The 26,888-nt window shown below is 41.7% G+C and overlaps 1 long non-coding RNA gene across 1 annotated transcript; it reads right to left on the bottom strand.

The window, feature by feature from the left end:
* Positions 1-15: 15 nt before the first annotated feature.
* LOC118669503 lies at positions 16-26,573 on the bottom strand. Its single transcript, XR_004971990.1, has 4 exons — positions 26,410-26,573; positions 1,706-1,801; positions 895-1,029; positions 16-550 (listed from the first exon to the last, which is right to left on the bottom strand). It is a non-coding gene; the product is annotated as an uncharacterized LOC118669503 (long non-coding RNA).
* Between the last annotated feature and the right edge of the window lie 315 nt (positions 26,574-26,888).

Here is a 26,888-nt window from a genome sequence, read left to right as displayed (position 1 = left end):
GCCCAGTCAGCTGCTGGGGTGAGGAATGTGAGATGTGCAAGAGATGTGGCGAGAGGGAAGTGAAATCATGAATATTTAGAAGCGGGGGAGAGTGGAATTCAATCTGACACTGATACACACACAGGAGGTTGGATTGATAGCAATAATCTAAAATTAGAAGCAGTCTGTCAGGGGCGTTTAGAGCTCAGGCCCTAGAGGCGGCCTGGGTTAAACACTCCGAATCTGCCACTCACCCGCTGCGTGGCCTTGGGCAGGGAACTCCACCTCTCTGTGCCCTCGGCTTCTTCATCTGTAACACAGAGGTAATGAAGTACTTCCTTTATGGTGTGGCGGTGAGGACTGAGTTCACCAGGCAGCGCGGGCACACAGTGTGAGCTGGCTGCGTTTATAACTGAATGAAGGTCAGCATCACGTCCTTCCTAGAGGCGGTCGGGTTCCTTCCTTCTCCGGCGCTCCTTTCCCTGCTTCCCAAATCCTCGGCCACCCTCCGTCTCCTTTTAGTTTGCTTTGGAGGGAAGGAGGGTGTGGTCCACCACGGTCCCACAGAAATCTAATGCAGAATGCATGAAATTTAAGACCTTCTAGAAGCCCCTCTCTAAAAGTAAAAATTAATGTTACTAACCTACATCACTTAACCCAATGCATGCAAAATATTATCCTTTCAACATGTAATGAATAAAAAAATTGTGGAAGATATATATGTGTATATATTACTTCCTAATTACATGGATGTATGTATTACATCCATGTATATATTTTACATCCTAATCTTTGAAATCTAGTGCATATTTTATACCTACAGAATATCTTGATTCAGGCACTAGATTGTCATCTGAAATACTTGGTTGTATTTAGATTTCATTAAACTGACAGTTGAAAAGTAGCTCCACATACCTCAGTTGTTCCAAACAACTTGATTCAGCTTTCCAAGAACTGAAACCAGTATCAATTTTTAAATTAAAATACAGTAAGTATTCAGTTCTTCAGATGCACTGTCATCTTCACTTGCCAGCGAAGATCTAGAAGTAGCTGTGGGAGGAATGAAGCTTGAACAAATGCTACCTGGCTGTAGGCATGTCAGACACAAGGAACAGAGACACTGATGACACCCTGAGCTTGTCCCTAGTGGTGGTAGGGAGGGGTGGGGTGGGGTGAGGAATAGGTGCACTGAGAATTTTCTTTACTCCTTTGAGAACCAATGCATACAAGCACCCACCATCCTCCAGGTGCCAGAGATGCAGCGTTAGTGCTCTGGACTGAATTGTGGTTAAAATCTATCTGCCACCTTCCAGTCTCTAACTTCCGGGGAGTGGTGGACTCTGAAATGTGACATCCCTGCCTTGATATTAGTCTGGTGCAGGAATCTGACTGCAGCGCCATTGTGTTAACATGGCAGGTGAGCGCCTGCTGTGGGCCAGGCACCATGATTTCAAGTGGGGTGCAGCTTGATGGGTGACCAGCACGTTTGGGTGGGTTGGAACCTCTAGCTCCCTATTGCTTCTGGCTGTGGTGGAAGCCTGTGGCTTCCCCGTGCCCACTGCGCTGTGGCATTCCCCTGGCCCCATTCAACCGGACCTCCCCATCGCCCCTCCTGTCATATCCACCTGGTCACCATCCTCAGCATAAGCGTTGGGGTGTATTTTGGCTCCAGATCTTTGCTAATGACCTTCCCATTTATAATCCTCATCGCTTATTCAGATCCTACCTGCTGTCAAGGTTCTCCTCCAATCAGCCTTCCGGCCTGCGCGATCTCCTTTTCCTTGTATTCATAGCTCTTACTGTGTTGGTGGTGAGCTTGGAGCTACAAGGAGGGCAGGCAGCATTATTTAACGACTCACATTCATGCTGTGTCTCACAGTGTCCCTGAGAGCTGGACTGCCTGTCATTCATTCTTCTATGAGTCCTACATTCACTCCCTTCCCACCCTCCTCTCCCCGCCCCTCTCAGCACCTGGACACACAGGAGGTTTTCAGGAAATACCTGCTGATGAACTGGTAGCCTCACCAGGAGGTCAGCCCATGTCATAAGGCTTAGGAGCCCATTTCCCAGGCAATAACGTACCCACCAAGGATTTGCTGCTTCCACCATTATGTTCATACAACACAGGCTACTGCCGAATCATTTGTGGGAAAATGAACTGCCCTGAAGCCAGCCTTCACTGAGTTCTCTGACAGAGAGCTTTCTCTTTCTACTGATGTGATTGAAGACAACAAAATACTTTGCTCCCTCAATTAAGACTTTAGTCACATACGGAAATGTTTTGCTATGGAGCAAATGAATGGTAACAGTAATAACAGTAGTGAGCATCACTAACATTCATGGATTACTTTCCATTTGCCAGACACTGTGCCAAATGCTTCACACATATCATTTCATTTCATTCCTACAGCAACCCACTGAGGCAGGTACCACTAGGAAGCCTGGGGTGAGGGAAGGCATCAAGGGCTCATGCTTTGGGAATGGGCAGCCTGGGATGTCATTGCCAACGTTGTGATTTTTGGAGAGTGTGCTAACCTCGCTGTAAGATGATGTATGCAAAGTGCTTAGAAATGCACATTCTACTTTTTCAAAATATTTTAGCTGTTGTCATCATCAGCCCCCACTTTATAGATGGGGGCACTGAATTATCGAGAAATTAAGTTGGTTGCTCCAAGTCCCAGAGTTAGTGATACCTTAAGATTTAAACCCTGTCTGACCTCATCATCCTTGCTTGTAATCACGACACTACAATGAATACAAATTTATTCATCTTCTTTGCCCCAGGTCCTGTGGTGGACAGTCGGCAACCAATGATCTCATTCAATCTTCCAAATACTTCTGTGAAATGAATTTATCTCCTGGGCAGGAAGGGGCCTGTCGGGGCTGCCAGCTGGAGCAGTATTCGAGGAGGATGGCCCATCCTGGGTAAGAGGGGGCTGCCCCACAGACCCATCCATGGAGTATTGGGCCAGAAGGGAAGGCTGCTGCCCTGGTGGGAAGGACAGGTCTGGGGGTTACGTAGGAGGGCCGTTAAAGGAAAGCATTCATGAGAGGTCAGGGAAGTTTTCCTGGAATGGAAGTTCCACCTAAAACAGCTGCAAACTTGGTGAAAACAAGGGTGTTGTGTTTTTTTTGTCTGTTTTGTTCACTTTTATGCTAGAACTCACACAGTACCTGACATAGAGTACGTGCTTAATAAATATTTACTGAATACATGGAAGGTGAGCTCAAGTTATGCTCCAGGCAGAGAAAACAGTGCGTGCAAAGGCCCAGAGGTACAAGCGAGGGGGCCATTGGGGGAGCACATGGATCGAGCCTCTTCTCAGCCATGGCAAGCCGTGCTCTAATACAGCTGGGGCTCCCTCTGGGCGGGGCTGGATGTGAAGGCTCACGGGAGTCCAGTTGGCTAAGCAGGGTAGCAGTTCACCCCAGGGCCTGGGGTGGAAGCCCTTGGGAGCAATGAAGAGGACTGCCCTTGCATCCTCAAGCACAGGTGGGATGATGGCAGGAGGCAGGCAGACAGAGGAGAGCCCAGGAGGGTGGCACAGGAGCCAACCCCCAGCATCATAAATGCAACGCCAGAGAAAAGTTCAAGGAAATAGAGGAGGTGCTCACTGTAGAAGGTGACAGTGTCAAGTGAATGGGAAAGACGTGTTCTTCTTTAGGAGTGACACTGGTTAAGAGGAAATTCATCTCAGTAAGTGTTTCTTGATTGCTTACTGGAAAATGGTTACAGGTGGGAAGTTAGAGGCCTGATTTTGCAAAGCTCTCTGTACCCACCCCTCCCCCTCTGCTCTTATATCTCTTCTTTGATTTATAAGCTATGTCAGCTTAGATGCCAACTTCTCCAGGACACCTTCTAATCCTCAAGCCATTCCATCTCCCATCGCCCCACCTGCAGACCTCACACATCACAGGAAGCCCTTGTGCTTTATGCTGCAGAGAAAAATATCTGTTAAAATACCCATGTCCACTAGCACAGCGCCGAAGGCCTGAGGCACGTTTCGTTAAATGTGAGAGATCTGCAGCTCAATTGTCATCAATTGTAAAATTATTGGGTTAAATTAATATGCTGAATAATTTAGTCAAATGGTTCAAAATCCAAAAAATACACAAAGGCGTACAGTGAAGTCAGGCTCCCAACTTGGTCCCCTCTGTCATATGTATGCTCCTTGCCTCAAAAACTAAACCAAACTATATACCACTGTTATTAGTTTTTCATATGTTCTTCCAGAGACTTCTAGGTATATATCAAATACTATTTTTAAGATACAAATTATATCATTCCATATACACTGTCCTTCACTTTGCTTTTTTAAAAGCTTAACAACAGATCCTTAGAATCTTTCTATATTTGTACATCCAGCGCTTCCTTGTTTTATTTTAAAGTTGTATAACATCATATTTTACAGAGGCACTGCAATTTATTTAACCACTACTCTACTGGCGGGTGCTTAAGTATTTAAGTTGCTCCCAGTATTGTGTTAGTCCGTACTGTAGTGAATAATCTGATAGTTAGACAATAGTAAATGTGGTCCTAGAATTCATACTATAGAAATAATACCCCTTCACACACACACATACATACGCTCCTTATAATTTAGAAGGCATCTTTTTTAAAAATAACATTTTACTTTGAGATAGTCACAGATTCACACACAGTTGTAAGAAATAATTCAGAGATATCTGTGTATTCCTCAACCAGTTTCCCGTAACTGGTTACAAAACTATAGCATGATATCACAAGGAGGAAACTGACATTGATGCAATCCACTCACGTGGTTCAGATTTCACCAGTTTTACATGTGTGTATTGTGTGCATGCTCATGTATGCATTTAGTTCTGTGAAATTTTATCACCTGTGCAGTTTTGTGTATCCACCAGCAGAGTCAAGATACATAAGTCCCAGTACCACAAGGATCCCTTCCTCTGGCCTCTTATAGCCACACCCACCTTCTCCCCACTCACTGCCTCCTTCGCACCCTCACTCAGTCCCTAACCTCTGGCAACCTGGAAACTTTTGGCAATCTGTTCTAATTCTCTATGCTTTTGTCATTTCAAAATGCTACATAAATAGAATCATATGTCATATATGATACGTTTTGGGATTGACTTTTTAAAATCAGCATAATCCCTTTGAGATGCATCCAGGTTGTTGCATCTAGCAATAGTTTTTCTTTTCTTTTCTTTTCTTCTTCTCTTTTTCCTTTCTTTCTTTCTCTCTTTCTTTTTTTTTTTTTTTTTGCTGAGCAGCATTGAAAGGTGTGGATGGACTACAATTTGTTTAACCATTCGCTCATTGAAGGTATCTGGGTTGCTTATGATGATCCTATATAATAAAAGGCTATTATGCAAATCAACCAAATGGTGGAACGACCGGTCACTATGATGTGCACTGACCACCAGGGGGCAGATGCTCAACGCAGGAGCTGTCTCATGGTGGTCAGTGTCCTCCCACAGGGGGAGCGCTGCTCAGCCAGAAGCCAGGTTCACGCCTGGTAAGCACAGTGGCAATGGCAGGAGCCTCTTCCGCCTCCACAGCAGCACTTAGGCCTGCTCCCCAGGGGGAACCCGGCAGGTGGACATTCCCCAAGGACTCCTGGACTGTGAGAGGGCACAGGCCAGGCTGAGCCCCCCCCCCCCCCCGCCCCCGCCGAGTGCATGAATTTCATGCACCAGACCTCTAGTTGGCAAAGAAAAATAAAGCTGCTATGAACACTCCTGTACAGGTTTTTGTGTAAATTTAAGTGTCCATTTATCTGGAATAAATGCCAATGGTACAATTAATTGCTGGATTGTATGGTGTTTGCATGTTTTGTTTCATAAGAAACTGCTGAAGTTTTCCAGAATGGCTGTGCCATTTTTTATTTCTACCAGCAATGTCTGAATAATTCACAACTTGCCAACATTTGGTGGTGCCGCTATTTTTTTTTTAAATTTTATCCTGATAGGTATATGCATTTCTTTTTAAATTTCTCACCGTGATCTTCCAGTTTTAAGTCTTCTGACTGTAAAGCCATTTTTCAGTAATAATAACAGTTGCCCTTTAGCGAGCCCATACTCTACGCCAGACCCTGTGAGGGGTATTTTATATACATTGTCCTATTTAATCATTTCCTTTATCCCTCAGCACAAATGGGAGGCAGGATAATGCCCTATCCTCCTTTCCCTTTGGCAGTCACCATACTGTTGTCTGTGTCTATGAGGTTTTTTTTGGTGTTTTTTTGCTTAATCCCTTCACCTTTTTTCACCCACCAGAGCCCAAGGTGAGTGGCTGCAAATGAAATTTTGTGCATTGGCCCTTTAAGAGGGTACCTGTGTCTCTAGCAGACTCTCATCTCTCCCTGGCAGATAAAATCCCCCTGACTTTCACAGCCAGATGTTATGTGGGTGCCTCTTCCTGGCTTGGGGTTGAGACCCCACACTTCTCTGGGGGAACCTTTGCAGCTAAGATATCCCTCTGGAATCTCAGCCGCCACCAGTGGGAGTGGGCCCAGCCCTTCTCGCATCTCCGCCCCTCCTACCAGTCTCCACGTGGCTTCTTCCGTAACTCCTTGGTTATAAGGCTTCTCTCCAGCTCGTCTTCAGTTGGCTGTTCAGGTTGATTGGTCTATATATTCTAGGTGTAAGTCCAGGTTGGTCCAAGGAGGAGGTGAGTGGAACATCCACTCACTCCGCTGCTATCGTGTGTGCCCAGGACTCTGTTTCTTTACTTGGGCAATGGAGATGGCCCTTAAGGTCCCTTCTGCCTCAAACTTTCTGTGGAGGGGATGTAATTAAAGAAGGTATTACCCACTGATGAAGGCAACATATATTACATGTATGACCCAACAGTGGTGGGGACAATCAGGATGTGTCTGTGAAACTGGGAAGCCCAGGAGGGCAGGTGGCATAAGAGAATTAGGAGGAGGTGGGTTTTGAGGATGCTCGTCTATTATGGTCAGTATAAGGTGTTCTTTTGTTTGGCTAGTAGACTAGTGACACCCTAAAAAGTCCCGAGTTCCTACAGCCCCGGTTTCCCATCCACCAGCAACACTCTGAGTTGATTTCTTGCAGGTTCTGTGGCCCAGCCGTTCACCGCCCCCGCCCCCTGCCAGCGCAGCCTCTGGTGCACACGTGGGCTGCAGCTCGCTCCTCCAGACTGGAGACACGTTTGGTTCCTGTAAGTAGCTTTGACAGAGCTCAGCAGTATTCCCTGGATGAAAGCTGTTTTCTTTTAAAAAGCAGATGTTGATGACAATAAAGTCTGAAGAGAAGACTGCAATATAAGTGGATTTTTAAATCACTTCTACTTAGAGGAATTCACAGGACATGTTTTAAAAAATATAGCCCCCTACATGATTCCTATTACTAGTCCCATTGATGAAAAGGCTCAAGCACATTTGGTTTAACATCCTTAATACAAAGGGGCACCTCAAAACACATTTCCAGATGAAAACCAATGCAGATTTTTTTCCTTTTCAATTAGACCTTACTTTCTGTCAATGGGCTCCCCTGTTACCTCTTTTTCCTTTTTAAAAATTCTCTTTCTATACAGCTGTCATATTATAAAGTTGTACACCTGAAATTTATATAATATTATAAACCAATGTTGCCCTGATGACTTTAATTTAAAAAAAAAAAAATCCACTGTGAAAAAATATGAAAAAAAAAATCCTTGTGCAGATGAGCCCACAATTAAAATATTTAAAATATTAATTGGAGCCCTAGCTGGTTTGGCTCAGTGGATAGAGTGTTGGCCTTCAGACTGATGGTTCTTGGGTTTGATTCTGGTCAAGGGCATGTACTTTGGTTGCAGGCTTGATCCCCAGGCCTGGTCAGGGCGTGTATGGGAGGCAACTAGTTGATGTGTCTCTCTCACATCGATGTTTCTCACTCTGTGTCTCTCCCCCTCCCTTTCACTTTCTCTAAAAATCAATGGAAAAATATCCCCAAGTGAGGATTAACAAACAAACCAAAAGAAATTAATTGGAAAAAAAAATCTCTTTCCTTTATGAGACAAAAAAGGAGCAAAATTAAAAATAATTTTGTTAATAATATATTTATTTAAAAAAGGAAACACATTAATATGATCAAAAAATTTAAAAGACCAACAAGAAAAATCAGCAAAAACCTACTCTCCCACCCTACTCCATCCATTCAATTCCCCCTCCCAAAGGCAACCTGCATTATTGTTTTGTGTGCACCCTTGCAGAGGTATGCTACTCAAACACAAACACACCCGCCTATTGTTTCCCCCCCCTTTTTACCCATTATAGTCACACACTGCTCTATTGTTGTTTTTTTCATTTAATAATATATTCTGGAGAAATTCCTTTTCATTACATAAAGACATTCTTTTTTCAGCTGTATAGTATTTCACTGTAATTTATTTAGTAAGTCTCCTATGGATAGATGTTTGGATTGCTTCCAATCTGTTGCTATTGCAAAAAGACTGCAAAGAAGTGCCTTACATATGAATAATTTCTCACATATGCTCATATAATTTAGGATAAATGACTAGAAAAGGAATTTTAAGGTCAAAAGATATGGGCATTTGTAACTTTGGTGGGTTAAATTTTCATTTTAAAGTCGCCTATAATCCCTTTTCCCGTGTTAGTCATGCTAACATTTTTATTTATAATTTTCCAGAGTGGCTCATGGAACAAGCATTTACTGAGCCCCTAGGGGCTAAGTGTTCTGTTAGGCACTGGTTACAACACTAAACAAAACCAACTTAGGGAGGAGGCACGCGGTGGGTCCACCGCAGCCACTGATAGGAATTGCTTCATGGCACTTGGGTTTAAAAGGAGGACTCCACAAAAATCCCACCAAAGCTGGCTCTCAGCTCCATCCATGCCAAGCTCTGTACTAAGTCCAACATTAGTTGTTGGGGTCATTTCCTTTCCCATGGATTGTACCAAAATCCTGGGGTTTTTGTGGCCAGAAAATCGGAAGCAGCTCTCACATGCTCAGCCCTCCGCCCCAGTCCCTGCAGTGCGTCTGTTCTGCCTGCTCACAGCCCCCGCTGCTCCCAGCAGCCCTGCGGCTCCCACCAGCCAGGCTTGCTTCAGAGTTGGAGGTACTGGGTTTTCAATCTCAGAGGAAATCCCTGCTCCCACTGCATTCTGTCCCTGGGAATTTACTCAGTCTCCCGGCACCACCCCCTCTACCTCCCCCCCAGTTTCATTTTATTTCTTTCAATTACAGTTGACATTCAATATTATATAAGTTTCAGGTGTACGGAAAGTGGTTAGCCATTTATATCACTTACAAAGTGATCCCCCCAGTGCCCACCTGGCACCATGCATAGTTATTACAATATTATTGACTGTATTCCCTCTGCTGTGCTTTACATCCCAGGGGTTATTAGGTAACTATAGATTTGTACTTCTCAATCCTTCCACCTTTTCCCAGCCCCCCACCCCCCTTCCACCTGACCATCATCAGTTTGTTCTCTGTATCTACGAGTCTGTTTTTGTTTTGTTTGTTCATTTACTCTTTTATTTTATTTTTAAAAATACATGTATATTTTTATTGAAGGGAAAAGAGAGAGAGATAGAAACATCAATGATGAAAGAGAATCATTGATTGGCTGCCTCCTGCACCCCCCACCCCCACTGGGGATTGAGCCCGCAACCCGGGCATGTGCCCTTGACTGGAATCAAACCCGGGACCCTTCAGTCTGCAGGCCGATGCTCTATCCACTGAGCAAAACCAGCTAGGGCAATTTACTCTTTTTAAAGAAATCCAAAACACTAATTCAAAAAGACCTATGCATCCCTATGTTCATTGCAGCATTATTTACAGTAGCCAAGATATAGAAGCAACCTAAGTGTCCATCAGTAGACAAATGGATAAAAAAGACGTAGTACATGTATACAGTAGAATATTACTTGGCCATAAAAAGGAATGAAATCTTACCATTTGTGACAACATGGATGGACCTAGAAGGTATTATGTGAAGTAAATAAGAGTCAGAGAAAGACAAATACCGTATGGTTTTGCTCATATGTGGAAACCCTCCACCATCTTTTCAAAACACCAGTTTCCAGTCCTTCTTTCCCTTGCCCAATGCTAGCTGCCTCCTCAGAAGCCCTCCAACACCTGGGAGAGGGGACTTTCCCACAAGAGCCTAGACCAGGGGTGGGCAAACTTTTTGACTCAAGGGCTACAATGGGTTCTTAAACTGGACCAGAGGGCCGGAACAAAAGCATGGATGGAGTGTTTGTGTGAACTAATATAAATTCAAAGTAAACATCATTACATAAAAGGGTACGGTCTTTTTTTTTTTTTTTTTTTTTTAGTTTTATTCATTTCAAACGGGCGGATCCGGCCCGCGGGCCGTAGTTTGCCCACGGCTGACCTAGACGCTGGGCCACGAAGGTTAAGCTGCTTTGAGAACTAGGGAGAGAGGAATCACATCTTCCTTCCTGACGTTTCTCTATTCGTGGGAATAAAGCAAAAATTCATATGTAAAGTCCCACTGCATAAATAAATAAATTACAATATAATTGCAAGCGGTGGCACGTCCTATGCTGCTCACTGTTGTGTTCCCTGCACCTAGAAGAAGAGAGTCTGACGCACAGTAGGTGCTCAATAAAGATTCACTGACTGAAAGAATAAGGTATTATGAAGAGAAAGAATGGGGGGAATGCCTGAGAGAGAAACTGGAGCCAGTAGTGACTGCTACGGCCTGAGTGGTCAGAGACGTTTCTCTGAGAACATGATATGTCCACTGATCCTTGAGGATCCAAAGAAATCAGCTCTGGGAACTGTATGGGGAGGAGCCGGCCAGACAGAGGCATGTGGAGGGCCCTGGAGGTGGAAGAGAGTCTGTGAAGTTGGCATAGAAAGAAGCCTTGGGCAGAGGTGGCACAAGGAGGTGACAAAGGAAGGTAGAAGGCAGTTATGGGGCACCTTCCAGAATGTTAAGGAGTGTAGAACTGATGCAAATTGTAATGCAAGGGAATAAATGAATTTTTAGAATCTTTTTACCTTCTGAAAGGATCTCCCTGGCAGTTGTGTAAGAGTGGGTTGGGGCCGAGAAGTGGGTAAATAGGAAGATCCTTTGAGAGGTGTGGCCATCATAGCAAGACGAGATGAGTGGTGTGAGGAGGATGGCAAAGTGCAAGCAGATTTAAGACAGTTTAGAGGTAGACTTAGGTAAGACTTGATGATGGAGCCACTGTAGGAATCAAGAGAAAGAGGAACATTCTAAGAAGATTCCCAGGTTTTTACCTGGAAATTATTGTGGGCTGGGATTAATTGTGAGGTGAAGAGAGGACGTCAAGTAAGAGAGGCTGCGGGAGGCTGGGCAGAGTTTCTGTGCATAGATCTCTGGTGTGGCGTTAAGAGTTGAGGTAAGTCTCAGACTGCCCAGGTTCTAGTCTTGTCTCTGCCACGTTGGCTATGGGATACTGGGCAAGTGCCTTTCCTCATCTGGAAGGGAATAATAATAGCTCCTAAATTTTTATGAGGGTTAATTGACATAATCTGTATAAAATGCTTTTAATAGTGTTTTTACATAGTAAAGTACCTAATTAAAGTTAGCTATTTTTTTTATTATCTACTTTGACATTGATATTTAAAATGGATGACCAATATTTCATTTTATGAATAAATTATTTACCCAGATCTCTAGTTGGATTGTTTCCAGCACTTCAGTTTAGTAATAATAGCATAGTGGTTAAGAGCACAGACTCAGGAGCTAAACCGCCTGGGTTCTAATCCTGGCCCCAGCATTTGCTTCATATGTAACCTTGGCAAGTTACCTGACCTCTCTGTGCCTGTATCTTCATCTCTTAAATGAGAATAACGATAGCACTACTTCAGAAGAGACCCTGTAAGAATCAACTTATAGGGTATAGATCACTTAGAACATATTAAATACCATGCTTATCATTATGAGCCTGCTACTCTTTTAAGCACATTATGTGTGTTTCCTCATTTAATATTTATAACATCTCTATGTAGTAGGTATCATTATTATTATTATTACCCCAGTGTTACAAACCAGAAAAGTGAGATACAGACCCGATTTGAACCCAGACGCCAGAGCCCTGGTTCTAACAACTATTATCTGTGCCACATTGTTTATATTTATTTTTGCTCATCCACACAACTATTTCCTTAGGATAAATTCTAATAAATGGAGTTTTATGATTTAACAGTTATTTTTAAGGCCTTTGACACATATTAACAAATTACTTTCTAGAGAGTTTAGAGCAATTTACAATTACTATTTATAGTGATTTACAATAGGTATGTTTTCTTGGTGGATTGTTCTCTTTATTGTTAAATAATTTTTATTACTACCTATAAGCCAGTTTTCTTTTTATTAGTATTTGTATAGTATATATTTTTTCTATTTCTTAATTTTAATCTTTCTGTGTTTTTATTTTAGGTATGCCTTTTGTAAACAGTATGTACCTAGATTTTGGCCTTTTATCCATTCTAATATTCCCTGTACCCTAATAGGAAAGTTTAATTCATTTATATTAACTATGATAATTGATATAGTGGGACTTTTCCCCTGACATATTATTTTTTATTTACTATACTTACTTTTCTTCTTTCCTTCTCCAACTTTTTACTCCTCTAATGGATTGATTGAGTTTTCCATATTCCTCCCTTGGTTTCCTCAATTAGTTTAAAATTATTTGTTTTATTTTTCAGCAGTTGCTCTTAAATTTTTAATATGCTTATTTAACTTGCCCAGCTGGTGTTGCTCAGTGGTTGAGTGTTGACCCATGAACCAGGAGGTCAAGATTTGATTCCTGGTCAGGGCACATGCCTGGGTTTCAGGCTCAATCTTCAGTAGGGAGCGCGCAGGAGGCAGGCAATCAATGATTCTCTCATCATTGATGTTTCTATCTCTCTTTACTTCTCCTTTCCTTTCTGAAATCAATAAAAATATATTAAAATGTATTTTTAAAAATTAACAAACTGTTAGTGACATATGGAATCATATCAAATAATCTAATATACATGTAATTGGAAAAGAAAATGTGTTAAGAAACCAATGGCTAAATATTTCTCAAATTTGATAAAAAAAAATCAATATGTAGATCCAAAAAATTTAACAAAGCTCATATAAGATAAATATACACACCTAGACACATTATGGTCAAATTGCTCAAAAAGATAAAGAGAAATATTAAGAGAAAGCAGGGAAACAAAGAAAGATTGCATACAAGGTAACATGAATATGAATTATTATTTTTAAATAGAAACAATGCAGGCCAGAAGACAATGAAACATCTTTAAAGTGCTGAGAGCACAAACCTTTAACCTTTAGTTATAGAACCAGTGAAATTATATATAGTTAAAAAATTAAGGTGAAATAAAGATATTTGCAGAGGAGCAAAAATTGAGAGAATCTATAGCCAGCAGACCCTCACTACAAGAAGTGCTAAAGGAAGTTCTTCAAACTGAGGGGAAGCAATACCAGATAGGAACACAAAGTAACAGGAAGAAATAAAGAGTTCTGGCAGTGGCAGGCATGTGGGAAAATAAAAAACTACTTCTCCCCCCTTAATTCTTTAGAGTTCAACTGACAGTTTAAAACAAAATAAATAATAATAATATATCATGGGATTTATAATACATGTAAAAGTAAAATATGAACATAATGGTGCAAGGTACAGAGGAGCTAAAGAAGTTTCTTGTACAGTTTTTCACAACATATGAGGTAGCATAATATTAATAAACTGTAGTCTGTAAAAAGTAAAAATTGCATATAGCAATTCCTAGAGTAGGAAGCAAAAATAAAACAAAGAGGTATAACTAAAATGGAGTCAAAATGAAATGCTAAAAAATAGCCCCCCAAAAAGTCAGGAATAGAGAGAAAAATGAACCAAAACAGGGGACAAATAGAAAACAAATAGCAAGGTAGTAGATATAACCTAATATAAAGTAATTGTTTGTCAATCTATAATAATAAAAAGTGTAATATGCTAATTAGACTGGATGTCTTTCCGGATGAAGCCAGGGCTGTGAGGGAAGCCCAGGTCCCGGGTGCCTGCAGTCGGTCGGAGGGAAGTGAGCCCGGGTCCCGGGTGCCAGAGGGAAGCCGGTGCCGGCAGCGGGGGGAAGGAAGGCCTACTCTTGCACAAATTTCATGCATCGGGCCTCTAGTAACTACATAAGTACAAATAGGCTAAGCATCTCTCTTCAAACCTGAGTGCCTTGGGCATATCTCTGGTTCTAATAACATTATAGGTCTTTTGTTTTCTAACCCTCTTTTACTGCTTTGCTTTTTAACTTTCTCTGTCCATGTTCTGCTCCCTGTGGATATCATTTTCTTACTCTTGAGATAGGCTAGGTATGAATTATATTTAAATCAGAAATTGCATGTGTTTGGAAAGCGGGCTTTTCTTACTGATTTGTAGGAGTTTTTCATATAGTTCCAGTATGTTCAAAGGTATTTGTCTGGGGCTTGACTTCTTATTCTCTTAATAATTTCCATTGATGAACAGAAGTCTTTAATTTTAGTCAAGCTCAATTAATCAGTTATTTTTCATTTATGGCTACTACCTTCTTATATTCTGTTTAAGAAATATTTTCTTACCCCACGGTCATGAAGATATACTCCTATGTTTGCTTTTAGAAACCTTATTGTTTTACCTTTAATATTTATATCTATGACCCACCTCAAATTAATTTCTGTGCCATGTGTGAGGTGGGGTGCACCGTTACCTCCCCCCACTGTGGATACCCAGCTTTTAGCACCAGTTGCTGAAAAACTCCTTCTTCTCCCACAAACTGCACTGGTGCTTTCCTTGCGCATCAGGTGAGCAGATTAAGTGGGTCTATTTCTGCACTTTCTTTTGGAACATTGGTCTATTTATCTATCCTGTCACTAATACTGCTCTTTCTCAATTACCATGCTTTCTAACTTTTTAAGACTTGAAATCTGTAGTGTAAATTCTCCAGTTTTGTGCTTTGAGAAAATTTTAGCTCTTCTAGGTCCCTTGCATTTCCTTGTAAGATTTAGAATCAACTTGTTGAAAATAAACTTTCTGGGATTTTGATTTCATTGAATTTATATATCAGTTCAGGGAGGGATTAAGTCATCCAATCCATGGGCATGTTTGTGTCATTTTTTTAACTTCTTTTTAATTTTTCTCAGCAATTTATGTTTTCAGTATAGAACTCTTGTACATATTTTTAAAATTTACCACTAAATATTTTAATGCTGTAGTGTTTTAATTTTTTTATTTTCCATTTTGTGGCTCTTTTATAGAAATACAATATTATACATTTACTTTTTATTATTTACTAATCCATTTATTAATTTTAATAGTTTGCTATAGAATCTTTTGGAATTTCTACATATACAGTTATGGCAGCTGCAAATAAAGAGTTTTACTTCTTCCTTTTTATGGCCTTTTATTTATTTTTCCTTTTGAAAGGACTTACAAATAACCTCTCTGTAGACTGATGGTCTTAATTCAAGTCATATGTAAAATGAGCCCTAAAAAGTGTCAGGACAAGGAGGGCTTAGTTGGAAAGAATATTGGATAATTTAATTGAAGCAATGATGTGAATATGATTTCTCATTGAATGTTCCTGTTGATATTAAGTGTTTACATGCAGAAAAATGTATGTAACACCCATGCATAATAAATATACACACTGGTAGCAACACAGTGAATCCTCTTCATAGAAAATGCAATAAAATTTTGCCTGAAGAAAAATTTTTGTTAAATGCTCAAGAACTTGAATACAGAGGTCTCAAACAAATTTTGTTTATGTCAAACTTTGCCACTTGATCTTTTGGGACTTTTTGGAAAGCAATTCTCCCTGTATTTATCCACCTAAGCACAGACAAGATAAGGGCAGGGTTCTGTCTTCTTTTCCTACTCTGTACTTTGACAATTCAGTGTTCTGTTGATGTTCCTTGAATGAGTGAATGCGTAAATAAATGAAAGGAGTGAAGGAGTGGAATTATGGATGAGAGAAGTCAGTCCCAATCGTCATTATCTTTGACAATCCACCCTGCTGAACTTCGAATCTATTTGCTATTTTCTGTTTGATGTTTAAATAATCTGGTTTCCCATTTAGAAACTGGCTAGATTCAAGAAATGTTTTCACACATAATAGACCGTTTTCAAAAATGGCCCCAACAATCTCTCCCCCACACCATTTCACGCCCACTTCTCAAAGTTGCCATTAGTGTCAGTCAAACAGTAAAGCCTGGGAAGTGGGATTTGGATGGACTGAGTTGGACATTTGTGAAAGCTGAGTTTGGTTGGATCAATCTCTGTGTGCACATGTATAGTTATAACCACAGAAGAAATGCCATAATTATTGTCCAGCATCAATGAGCTTCAACCCACCACCAGCTCTGGCAGGGAAGTACAAGTGGTCCCTCTCCTCAATGTTCCTCCATCTAACTCGAGGCAAGTGCTTCTACTCTCTGTCCACATGCAACACTCCCACCGGTGTCTACCGGGCCCCCACCTCTCACACAAATAGTTTACTCACTTGCCTGTGGACATATCCACTCCATAAGCAACTTCTTTGGACCCTAAGGTGCCCAGCAGAATAATATTTGCTAGATGCACAAAATCAAAGAGGAAATGAGGAGGAGGTAGACATCAAAGATGAGATGCAATATATATGTGCTGTATGCTACAAACTGCAAGGTGTAGGATACAAACATTAAATTACATTGGATTGCTTTCTAGTAATTACCATTCGGGGCTTAAAATGATTTTTAGAGAAGCATTAGAAATTCCAGTTTTAGCTTAATCACAATGTTTAGTTTTCTCTGGGAAGGCACCTTATTTATTTAATGTCACTATACTAAAATCATTCCGTTCCACAATGTTCAATAAACAGAAAAAGAAACCCCAACATCTATATTAAATTGTTACTAACAAAGTAAACATTTCTCCCCCTGTTTTTTTCCGAGTTGATTAAGCACCAGTGTATTTAAAAATGTTTCCCGAGCCTGAGAAAGGTTCCCCTCGGAACATACAACTATTGAGTGTAGAATGTTTTTCCTACCACTTGATTACAATTTGGCAGTAGTTTCTGAATAATTTACAAATTTTAAATTTCTGTGCCCTAAACACACATGTGTTTGCAGCTAAACAGACTTGAAAGAATATGCAAATTGCACTTTTATGTCAAAAATGAGTGAACCCAGCTTCATGCAGAAAAAAGCGAACTGTCACCCTCATGTTTTTGTTTAGACTAATCTGTGTGCTGTCGCCCCCACATCAGACTGCATCAACATTTTCTTTGGGATATTAGACGTAAATGTTTATGGCTGCAGATAGCCTAGGAGGGATTGGCACTTATTAAAAACGACCCTAGAGTATTTTCTTTGGTTTCCACATAAATATCCCAGGGAAACGTTCAATCAAACAAGGCTGCCAGGTAGAGGAAAATGAACACTGGGGTCTCCTGGGTCTGTCCAATGGGAGGTCCCATCCAAGAACAGTGGGGAGTCGTGGGAAGGCTGAGCCCAGAGGACCCGTGGAGTGTGGATGCTGCTGCCGACTGGCGATGCCTCTGCCTGAGGCCAGGAATCCATCCCTCCCCACAAAAAAAGCTTCACATTTTAAAGAGTCAGCAAAAATCTAGATACCACATGTGAATTTCAGCCCATCTTCAGCTGTGGGGGCCGATCCTGGGTGTGTTATCAAGATGGGACAAGCCCCCATAGCACACTTGGTCTCATTCCTAGGTTGAGCAGGTGTGAGTCCACTGTGTCTTCACAAAGGGCGGGAACCAATGCCTGAGGCTGCGGCCTGGAAATGTCCATTCTTAACACCAGAAAAAGCTGAGAATTTTATTCCAGAATCTCGGACACTGAGGACACACGTCTAACCTTACCTGCTTCAGCCAAAATGTATCCAAACTTCACTATATAAAGGCCCAGTGAGTTCTCCTGTTGCCAACCACTTCAATGTAATCACTGTCCTCTAGCTTATACCTAGACTCCCTGCTATCTATCCAGGACACGTCAGCCCACTCTCAACCGCCTTTTGTTCCCTCTCATCCAACTACAGCAGCTGTCACCACCTCATAACCAACCTCCACAGGAACAATGAAAGTGAGCATTTTCCAATTCAACAACAACAACAAAAAACGACCCGATTAAAGAATTGCCAGAGGACTTGAATATGTAGGCATTTCTCTAAAAAAGACATGCAGATGGCCAATAGGCAATGCAAAGATGTTCACTTAACTATCAGGGAAATGCACATCGAAACCACAATGAGATAAGACCTCACAGCTGTTAAAATGAGTGTTATCAAAAAGACAAGAAACAACAAATATTGGAGAGGATGTGGAAAAAAGGGAACCCTCATACACTGTTGGTGGGAATGTAAATTGGTACAGTCACTATAGAAAACACTATGGAGATTTCTCAAAAATTAAGACTAAAACTATCCTATGACCCAGGTATTCGAATGCTGGCTACTCACCTGAAGAATACAAAAACAGTAATTCAAAAAGATATATGCACCCCTATGTTCACTGCAGCATATGTACAATAGCCAAGATATGGAAATAACCTAAATGTCCATCGATGAACAAGTAGATAAAGAAGAGGTGCGTGGGTAAATATAGGGTGGAATATTACTCGGCAACAAAAAACAATGGAAACTTGCCATTTGTGACAACATGGATGCACCCGGAGGGCACTATGCTAAGTGAAATAAGTCAGCCAGAGAAAGACAAATACCATATGACTTCACTCATATGTGGAATCTAAAAAACAAAACAAAACAAAACAAACTCGTAGATACAGAGAACAGATCGGTGGTGATCAGAGTGGAGGGGGGTTTGGAGAGTCGGCAAAGGGGGTGGACAGGGTTGTATGGTGAAGGACAGTAACTAGACTCTTGGGGATGATCACTTTGTGGAGTATACAGGTCAACTTATATTGTTGTACACCTGAAACTTATATCATGTTATATAGCAATTTTACCTCAATGAAAAAAAGAGTACCTTTATTTCCCATCTTATCTTACCTCTCAGCAGTATTGATACCCTTCACCACTCCGTCCTTGAAACCCTCCCTTCTACGGGCCTCCGTAACACCATCATCACTTGGTTTCCTTTCTGTGTCTGCCAACTTCTCTCTCCTTTGCGGGCTCCTTCCTCTCTACTCAGCCTTTTAAAGTTGACAGACCCCAGACCATATGATCACCTCGAGGGACACAGAAAAAGCACTTGATAAAATCCAACACTTTTCATGTTTAAAATATTCAAACAAAGTAGGAATAGAAGGGAACTTCTTTCACCTGATAAAATGCTAGCACTAGCAGAAAACTAAGGCTGGTTTTAGTCCCTGGAAGTAGGATGCTACTGAAACAAACACCTGAACATGCAGATGTGGCTTTGGAGTCGGGCAGTGAGCGGAGGCTGGAAGAATGTTGAGCAGCATGAGAGAAAAAGCCTAGCTTGCCTCCAACAGACTGTTAGTAGAAATATAGATGCTAAAACTCTGCTAATGAGGACTCAGAGGGAAATGAGAAGCACAGTAGAGAAAACATAAATTGCCTTAGATTATACCTAAATCACCGTGAACAGATCGTTAGTAGAAATATGGGTGTTAAAGGTGCTGTTGTTGAAGGCTCTGAAGGAAATGAGGAACATGTTATTGGAAACTGGAGGAAAGGGGGTTCTTGTTACAGAGTGGCAGAAAGCTTAGCAGAATTTTTCCTGCAGTTATGGGGAAAGCAGGACTGGTAAATGATGAAATTCAACATGTAGCTGAAATTTCCAAGCAAAGTGTTGAAGGTGTGACCTAGTTTTTCTTGCTGTTTATAGTAAAATGTAAGAGAAAGGGGATAAATTGAAGCAAGAACTTTAAAAAGAAGGAAAAAAATGGATTCAGGACTTAATGATTTGGGAAACTCAGCTTCTCTGGATGGCAAGACTCTAAATGTAAGAGATTCACTCCCTAGGAAATGAATTATAGGGGGCGGGGGGCGGGGAATTGAGGGTGGAGCTGGACAACCTCTTGCCAATATCTCAGAAAAATATAAAAAGTTAGAGAATTCAGTTACACAAAAGGTTCTTAGAGATTACCTACCTGATACATAGATACCCCCAACTAACACATCAGAAGCCAAAGATAGAGATGGGATTACTTAGGAAGAATCTGTAGAGGGACCTCTTGTCTAATGGGAGAAGAACAGATTCTTTTTTATATTATATAAAAAATTTATGTAATATAAATTCTATATTAGCAGAAACACTGCCAGCTTGGATCCAAAGGGACAAAGAGAACAAAATGAAAGCAAGCTGTTGGACTCTCAAAATTCTGCCAGCAGGAAACAGGCTGATAAACCACCCAGCTGCAAACACATGCTACCTTTCATGAAAAAAAAAAAAAAAAAAAAAAAAAAAGGATGGCTCAGAAGATGGAGCCTCAGGCCCAGAGTTTGGAGCCATGGACCCAGAGGTTGGAAATGAGGGCCCCAGAAAATTATTTCCAGGCCTTGAAACCCAATGGAGTTTGCCTGCCTGGATTTCTACATTTTGGGGACCAGTGACTCATTTTCTTGCCATTTCCTCCCTTTTTGAACCAGAATATCTAGGCTTGTCTTACCTTCCTTTAGAGAGCATAGAACTTGTTTCTTTAGTTTCACTGATCCACATGCTCTAGGATAGATTTTTACTGAGTCTCACCCATATTTACATTGATGAGTTAGGTGATAGAATTTGGAATTTTTGAATTTATGAGATACAGGTGAGTTTTTGGACTTTTTGATCAAGTAATGGGTTGAGAATCTGGCGATCGTGGGATGGAATAAATGTATTTTGGGGACCAGAGAGTGAAATGTGGTGGGCGGAATAATAGTCCCCCATAGCCATCCACATGCTAATCCATGGACCTTAGGTGAGAAAAGAGACTTTGCAGATGTGACTCAGGTTAGGGACTTTGCTATGGGACCAGTCTAATCACTTGAATCCTTAAAGTGAGGACCTTTCCTGCTGCAGTCAGCCAGAGGACGATGTGTCTATGGAAGGAAGGTGAGAGAGATGCCATGTTGTTGGCTTTGAAAATGAAGGAAAGGGGCCATGGGCCAAGGAATGTGGGCGGCCTTTAGAAGCTGGAAAAGGCAAGGACAACTCCCTGGGAGTCTCCAGAAAGGAACACATTCCTCTGGCACCTTGGTTTTAGCCCAGTGAAAGCCATATTGGACTTCTAACCTCCAGCACTGGAAGATAATACATTTGTGCTGCTTTAAGCCACCAAGTTTGTCATTATTAGTTACAGCAGCCATAGCAAACTAATACAGACATTCATGAAAACCCACAGCTAACATCAACTTAATGGTGAAAGATTGCTTTCCCTTTAAGATCAAGAATAAGACCAGGATGCTTTTTCCACTTCTATTCAACACTGTACTTGAATCGTCTAGCCAAGGCAACTAGGCAGGAAAAAGAAATAAAGGCATTAAGGTTGAAACAAGAAAACTAAAACTAGCTTTATTTACACATGACATGATCTTGTATATTAAAAAATCCTAAGGAATCTATAAAAAAAACTATTAGAACAAATAAATGAGTTCAGCATGGCTGTAGGATAGAAGGTAAATATGCAAAAAATCAATTATACCTCTATAACACTAGCAATGAAAAATCAGAAAATAAAATTAAGAGAATAATTCCATGCATAATAGTATCAAAAAGAATTAAATACTTATAGATAAATTTAACCAAATAATTGTAGGACGTGTACCCTGAAAACTATAAAATATCACTGAAAGAAATAAAAGAAGACTTGAATAAATGGGGAAAAAAAGATATCCCATTCTCATGGAATGGAAGACTTAATATTGTTAAGATGTCAATACTCTCCAAATTGATATACAGAATCAATACAATCCCTGCCCAAATCCCAGCTGGCTTCTTTGTAGATACTGATAAGCTTATCTTAAAACGCATGTGGAAATTCAAGGGACCCAAAGTAGCTAAAACAATCTTGAAAACAAACTTAGAGGACTCACACTTTCTGATTTCAAAACTTACTATAAATCAAGATTGTAGTATTGGCATAAAAATAGATATAGAAATCAATAGAACAGAATTGAGAATCTAAAAATAAAACCTTTCATTTTTGGTCACTTGATTTTTGTAATGGGCATAAAAGCAATTAAGTGGGGAGGAATAATAGTCTTTTCAACAAATGGTGTTAAACAACTGGATATCCATGTTCAAAGGAACAAATTTGGACTCTTACCTTCAAAACATATACAAAAAGTTAACTAAAATGGATCTAAATGTGAGATCTAAAACTATAAAACTTTAAGAAGAAAATATAACTTAATTTTAAGTCTTTGTGACCTCAGATTAGGCAATGGTTTCTTAGATATGATATCAAAAAACATAAATTACAAAAGAAAAAATAGGTAAGTTGAACTTCATCCAAATTAAAAATGTTTGTGCTTCACAGAACATCATCAATAAAATGAAAAGACAACCCAAACACAATGGGAGAAAAATGTTGTATATCATATATCTGATGAGGGACTTATATCCAGAATTTTAAAATTTGTACAACTCAACAATGAAAAGAAAACCCAATTTAAAAATGGACAAAAGATTTGAATAGACATTTCTCCAAAAAAGCTATACACATGGTCAATAAGCACATGAAAGAATGCTCAACATCGTTAGAAAAATGCAAATCAAAACCTCAATGATGTCACCTCACACCAACCAGGATGGCTACAATCAAAAAGACAAACAATAACAAATGTTGGTGAGGATGTGGAGAAATGGACTCTCATACATTGTGGGTGGGAATGTAAAATGATGAAGCTGCTTGGTAGAAACAGTGTGACAATTCCTCAAAAAATTAGACATATGACCCAGTAATTCCACATGAACAAATGCCATGAGGTCAGGTTGGGTCTACTGTGTGCTGGGACAGTGGAGAGCTCAGTCTAGTAAGACAGAAGGGGTGTGCTGGGAGAAATGGGAGCTAGCCTGTGGGACTTGGTGGAGGCACTTAGAAGAACTCTAAGAGAGACTCTGGGCTAAAATCTGCTGCGAAAGAACTGGGGAGTCTTTGAAGGTTATCAATAGAGGCTGATGGTTGCATGTGGAGCTTGAGAAGCCAGACCTGGCAGTGACAGGTCAGTGGGCCAAGGGCTCACCCAGAGCTGAGATCTGGGCTAGTGAATGAGGAGCCAGACCAGGGCTACTGTGAGGATGACAAAGGGTAGGTTGGGGGAGGAAGGGAGCACTTACACCCAGTCAGTGGAAGAGGCTGAGCTGCCAAAGTGACCCAATCCAAAGCTGATGTCACCAGAAGGACCAAGTCTCTGGCCCTGAGAGAGCTGCATACACATGTATTCCCAAACGGAGCTGTTGGGACAAGTGGGTTGGACACAAGTCCAGTCTTATTTGTGGTTAAGATAACCAACTTAACTGCACAAGGTGTTTGCTTTTCAATTTTGTTCCAGGCCCCTGATGGGCAAATAAAATTCAGTGAGTCCATGCGACCTGGCTGGGCTGGGGTTACTGCCTCCAGGCGTTCTGTGGGCAGAGCTGGCGCCTCAGGCTCAGGCTGACGTGTTGCTGAAGTTCCTGTGGCCAGAAGTGAGGGCTTTTTCCTGGCTGGTTTTGCTGGGTGCTTTGTAGGGCCCTGTCTGTTGGCCAAGGGGGAATGCAAACTGGAATGTATTTGTAAAGGGGGCTTCCAGTCCTGGCCTGGGCCTGCCGGCTGCTCATATGAGAAAGGGGAACCGCAGGCGCCTGGCCAGCCACATGACTGGGATACGTGCCAACAGGTCCAGGCGGTCCCTCCAGAGCCGTGGCTCCTACAGCCTGGGGCACTCAGGGCCCAAGGGTATTTCTGGGTGAGAGAAAAATCATGCCAGGCCATTTGATCCAGCCCCAGCCTTTAAGCTGGGCAATTTGTAATTGTGTGGTATTCATTAGCCCACAATTACTGATTGATCACCTCTTACATATGTGCATTGTGTTGAGCGCCACATGAGATACAAAAGCGATCCATGTGACTCCTAAAGAGTCTAGAAGTTTAAGTTTGAGGACTTTGATGCAAGTACCAGTTTTACTGTTTACTATTTATGTAACTTCAGCAAATCTTCTAACCTCTCTTTACCTCAGTTTCCTCATCTGTAAAATGGGCACAGAAACACTATGACAATGTTGACGTGAGAAAGGAATGGTATCATTTATAATGCTATATCATCAACAGACAGATATTTTTTCTAATGTAATAAATGGAGGTTAAAATAATTTCTAATTTTATAATATTTTTTCATAATACAATTTGTTCAGAAATTCAATGAGTTCTGTGACACTTTTTCTTGCTCCTAGGAAACATGTACTCTGATTGGTGAAATAAAATTAATACATATGTAAAATAGCAATGGATACAAAGGAAAAAGAAAATATATACCACAGAGGCCAAGACCCACTTGGTATTTTCTCAACTATGGCCCAAATAAATTTGGTCCTTTTTTCCCTTTCTTCTTGCTATCTCTCTAAGAAGTGTCTGGTTTTACATAGGCTCTTGAAGGTGGAAATTGTCCATAGTCAGAAGCCACTGTCCTCTCGGCCCCTGTTTACAGATGTGACAACCAAGGAGGTGAGGAATCTGGCACTGCCAAGACTGCACCTTTAGGCAGTGGGACTTGACCTCAGGACTTCCAGCTCTTTCCAGTTCACTCTGTTACCCTCTGACTTGGCATCCACTGTGCGTAAGATCTGGGTCACTGATCTACCGGCTCCTTACCCCATCACTGAAGGCCAGTCATTGCTTCCCTTCCCTGGGGAAGTCCCTACCATATAAACGCAGGCTCAGAAATCGCTGTCTTTGAAAACATTAACTTTGGAGTAAACACAACAACAATAACAAACACAGCAGCTGGGATTTTCAGACAGGAATCAGGTAGACAGACAGATAAAACATCCCTCAGTGCTCCCCTCCCCAAGCAACAGCTGTTCTATTCTGATCTTAGATCTTTCCTGTCTACACACCCCTCAGCTCAAGGAGTGATCACCCCCTCGCTGTGGCTGCCCCTCCCCTTCCAGACCGAGGACTGGAGCTGGGAGCAGCCAAGCGCTCTCCTTGGTTTTGCCATTTCCCTACCTGGCAGGAATTGCTAAGCTTTCATTACTGAAATAACTTCCTTATCCGGGACCCAATCACCATGAAACCTCATATCACCAGGATGCAGTTTCTTCCAATCCTGTATGGTAACTGATTTTCCTAATGATGTCCCCGAGGCCCTGCAACACCCTGGAATGCTTTCTGAATCATTGAGCGAGTATGCGGTTGTGTTCGGTCTAGTTTTATTGTGAAGTGATTCTCGCTGTGCTTTTCCAAAGCCTGGAATAAAAGGCAGCTCTCGTGGGACCCACCCAAATGTTGTGGGGAAACAAAGGACACCTCTCTACGGACAGTCAGCAGGTCCCGGTCGTTTCAGCCACTTCTGGCATCTGCACGTCCACGTCAGCCCAGGTGTACCTGCTCGCTCTGGTTCTATCTGTGATGTTTGGTGTTTGTTGAAGGGGTTTGAGGCCTGGCCTTTTTGTGTGTGTGTATATATCCTGCTTCTCTCATTTGGCTGCAAAGTCCTCAGGAGTGAGGAACATTTCTCATTCTTTCCTTGTCTCCCAAACACATTCTGCTGATGACTGTGGTCATACCAGGAGCCAAGTCCACGGGGCTTCTGAGCTCACTGCTGTCCACTCTGGCCAGACAACTGCCTGCTCCCTGTGGACACATGGCACCTGCAGAAACGCAAACCGGACTCCCAATCCTTGGGCCCGAGTTTCCCAGTTACTTTGGCCTTTTCCCCTGGAACTCTGCCTGCCGGCTGTTCTCCCGAGGAGAGTTATCCACTCCATGGTTTCCGCCTGCCCTCCTCACATGCTGCCTTAATTACACGATCTGCCTCCAGGGACAGGAGTTGGTGAATGGAATGAGGGGAAAGAGCTGGCAGGGCAGAGGCAATGAGGAAACGCTGGCAGTGATGTGACAGGAGGCACAGATGTCCGCTGCCCTCTCTCCATGAAGTGGCCCCTGTAACATAAGGCCCTCCAGGGCAGGAATCTTCGTGCCCAGTTCACCTCACAGCCCCAGCACTGAGGAAGGGCTCTGCTTGTGTTCAATAAATATTTGCTGAAAGAATGAGACTGGGGCTCCCCTGACAATCCAGCCATTCGAGAGCTCCGTGGATCTCTCGCCTTTCCTCATCTCTAAACTAAGGGGATTTGGCTGTAGTTCATTTGCTATGTTATATTCCATCAGATAAAGCTCAGAAACACAATGTTGAGTGGAGAAGAAAAGTAAGAAGTAGACAATACGTGATATCAATGGTCATTTTTCAAAACTCAGAAAACAAAGAGGTTATTTAGCGATACACTATATATTATCAGCTATTGTCACAATAATGCCATATAAGAAACTACTCCAAAATTCAGTGGCTTACTAACCTTCATGTTTTCTCACTTCAGTGTCTGTGGATTGGCTGGGAATGGCTGATCTAGCCTGGGCTTCGTTGGATTTGATTCCAACTTCAGTTTGGGTCCAGGTCTGCTCCACACAGTGTTATTCCTCCTTGAATCAGCGGGTGGGACCAGGAGCACGTTTTTCTTGGGACAGAGGCAGGAATCTAAGAAGAGAAGGTGGAGACAAGTGATGCCACTGAAGACCTAAGTTCAAAATTGGCATCCATCAGTGCCTACAACATTCCACTGGCCCAAGCCAATCTAACCTCACTGGGCAGGGACATTTATTCCACCTCTAATGGGAGGAACTGCAAAGTCACATGTCAAAGGGTCATATGTCTAAAGACTCAGAACAATAATGCAGTCTATCATGCAAACATACTTGGCAAAGCTATAAAAATAAGCAAAGGAATGATAAACACAAAATTCAGGATAGTGGTTGTTTCTGTGGGGAAGGCAGGAGA

This window comes from Myotis myotis, unplaced genomic scaffold (genome assembly GCF_014108235.1).
Source record: "Myotis myotis isolate mMyoMyo1 unplaced genomic scaffold, mMyoMyo1.p scaffold_m19_p_14, whole genome shotgun sequence".
Taxonomy (NCBI): domain Eukaryota; kingdom Metazoa; phylum Chordata; class Mammalia; order Chiroptera; family Vespertilionidae; genus Myotis; species Myotis myotis.
This window is presented reverse-complemented; position numbering and strand designations above follow the sequence as displayed.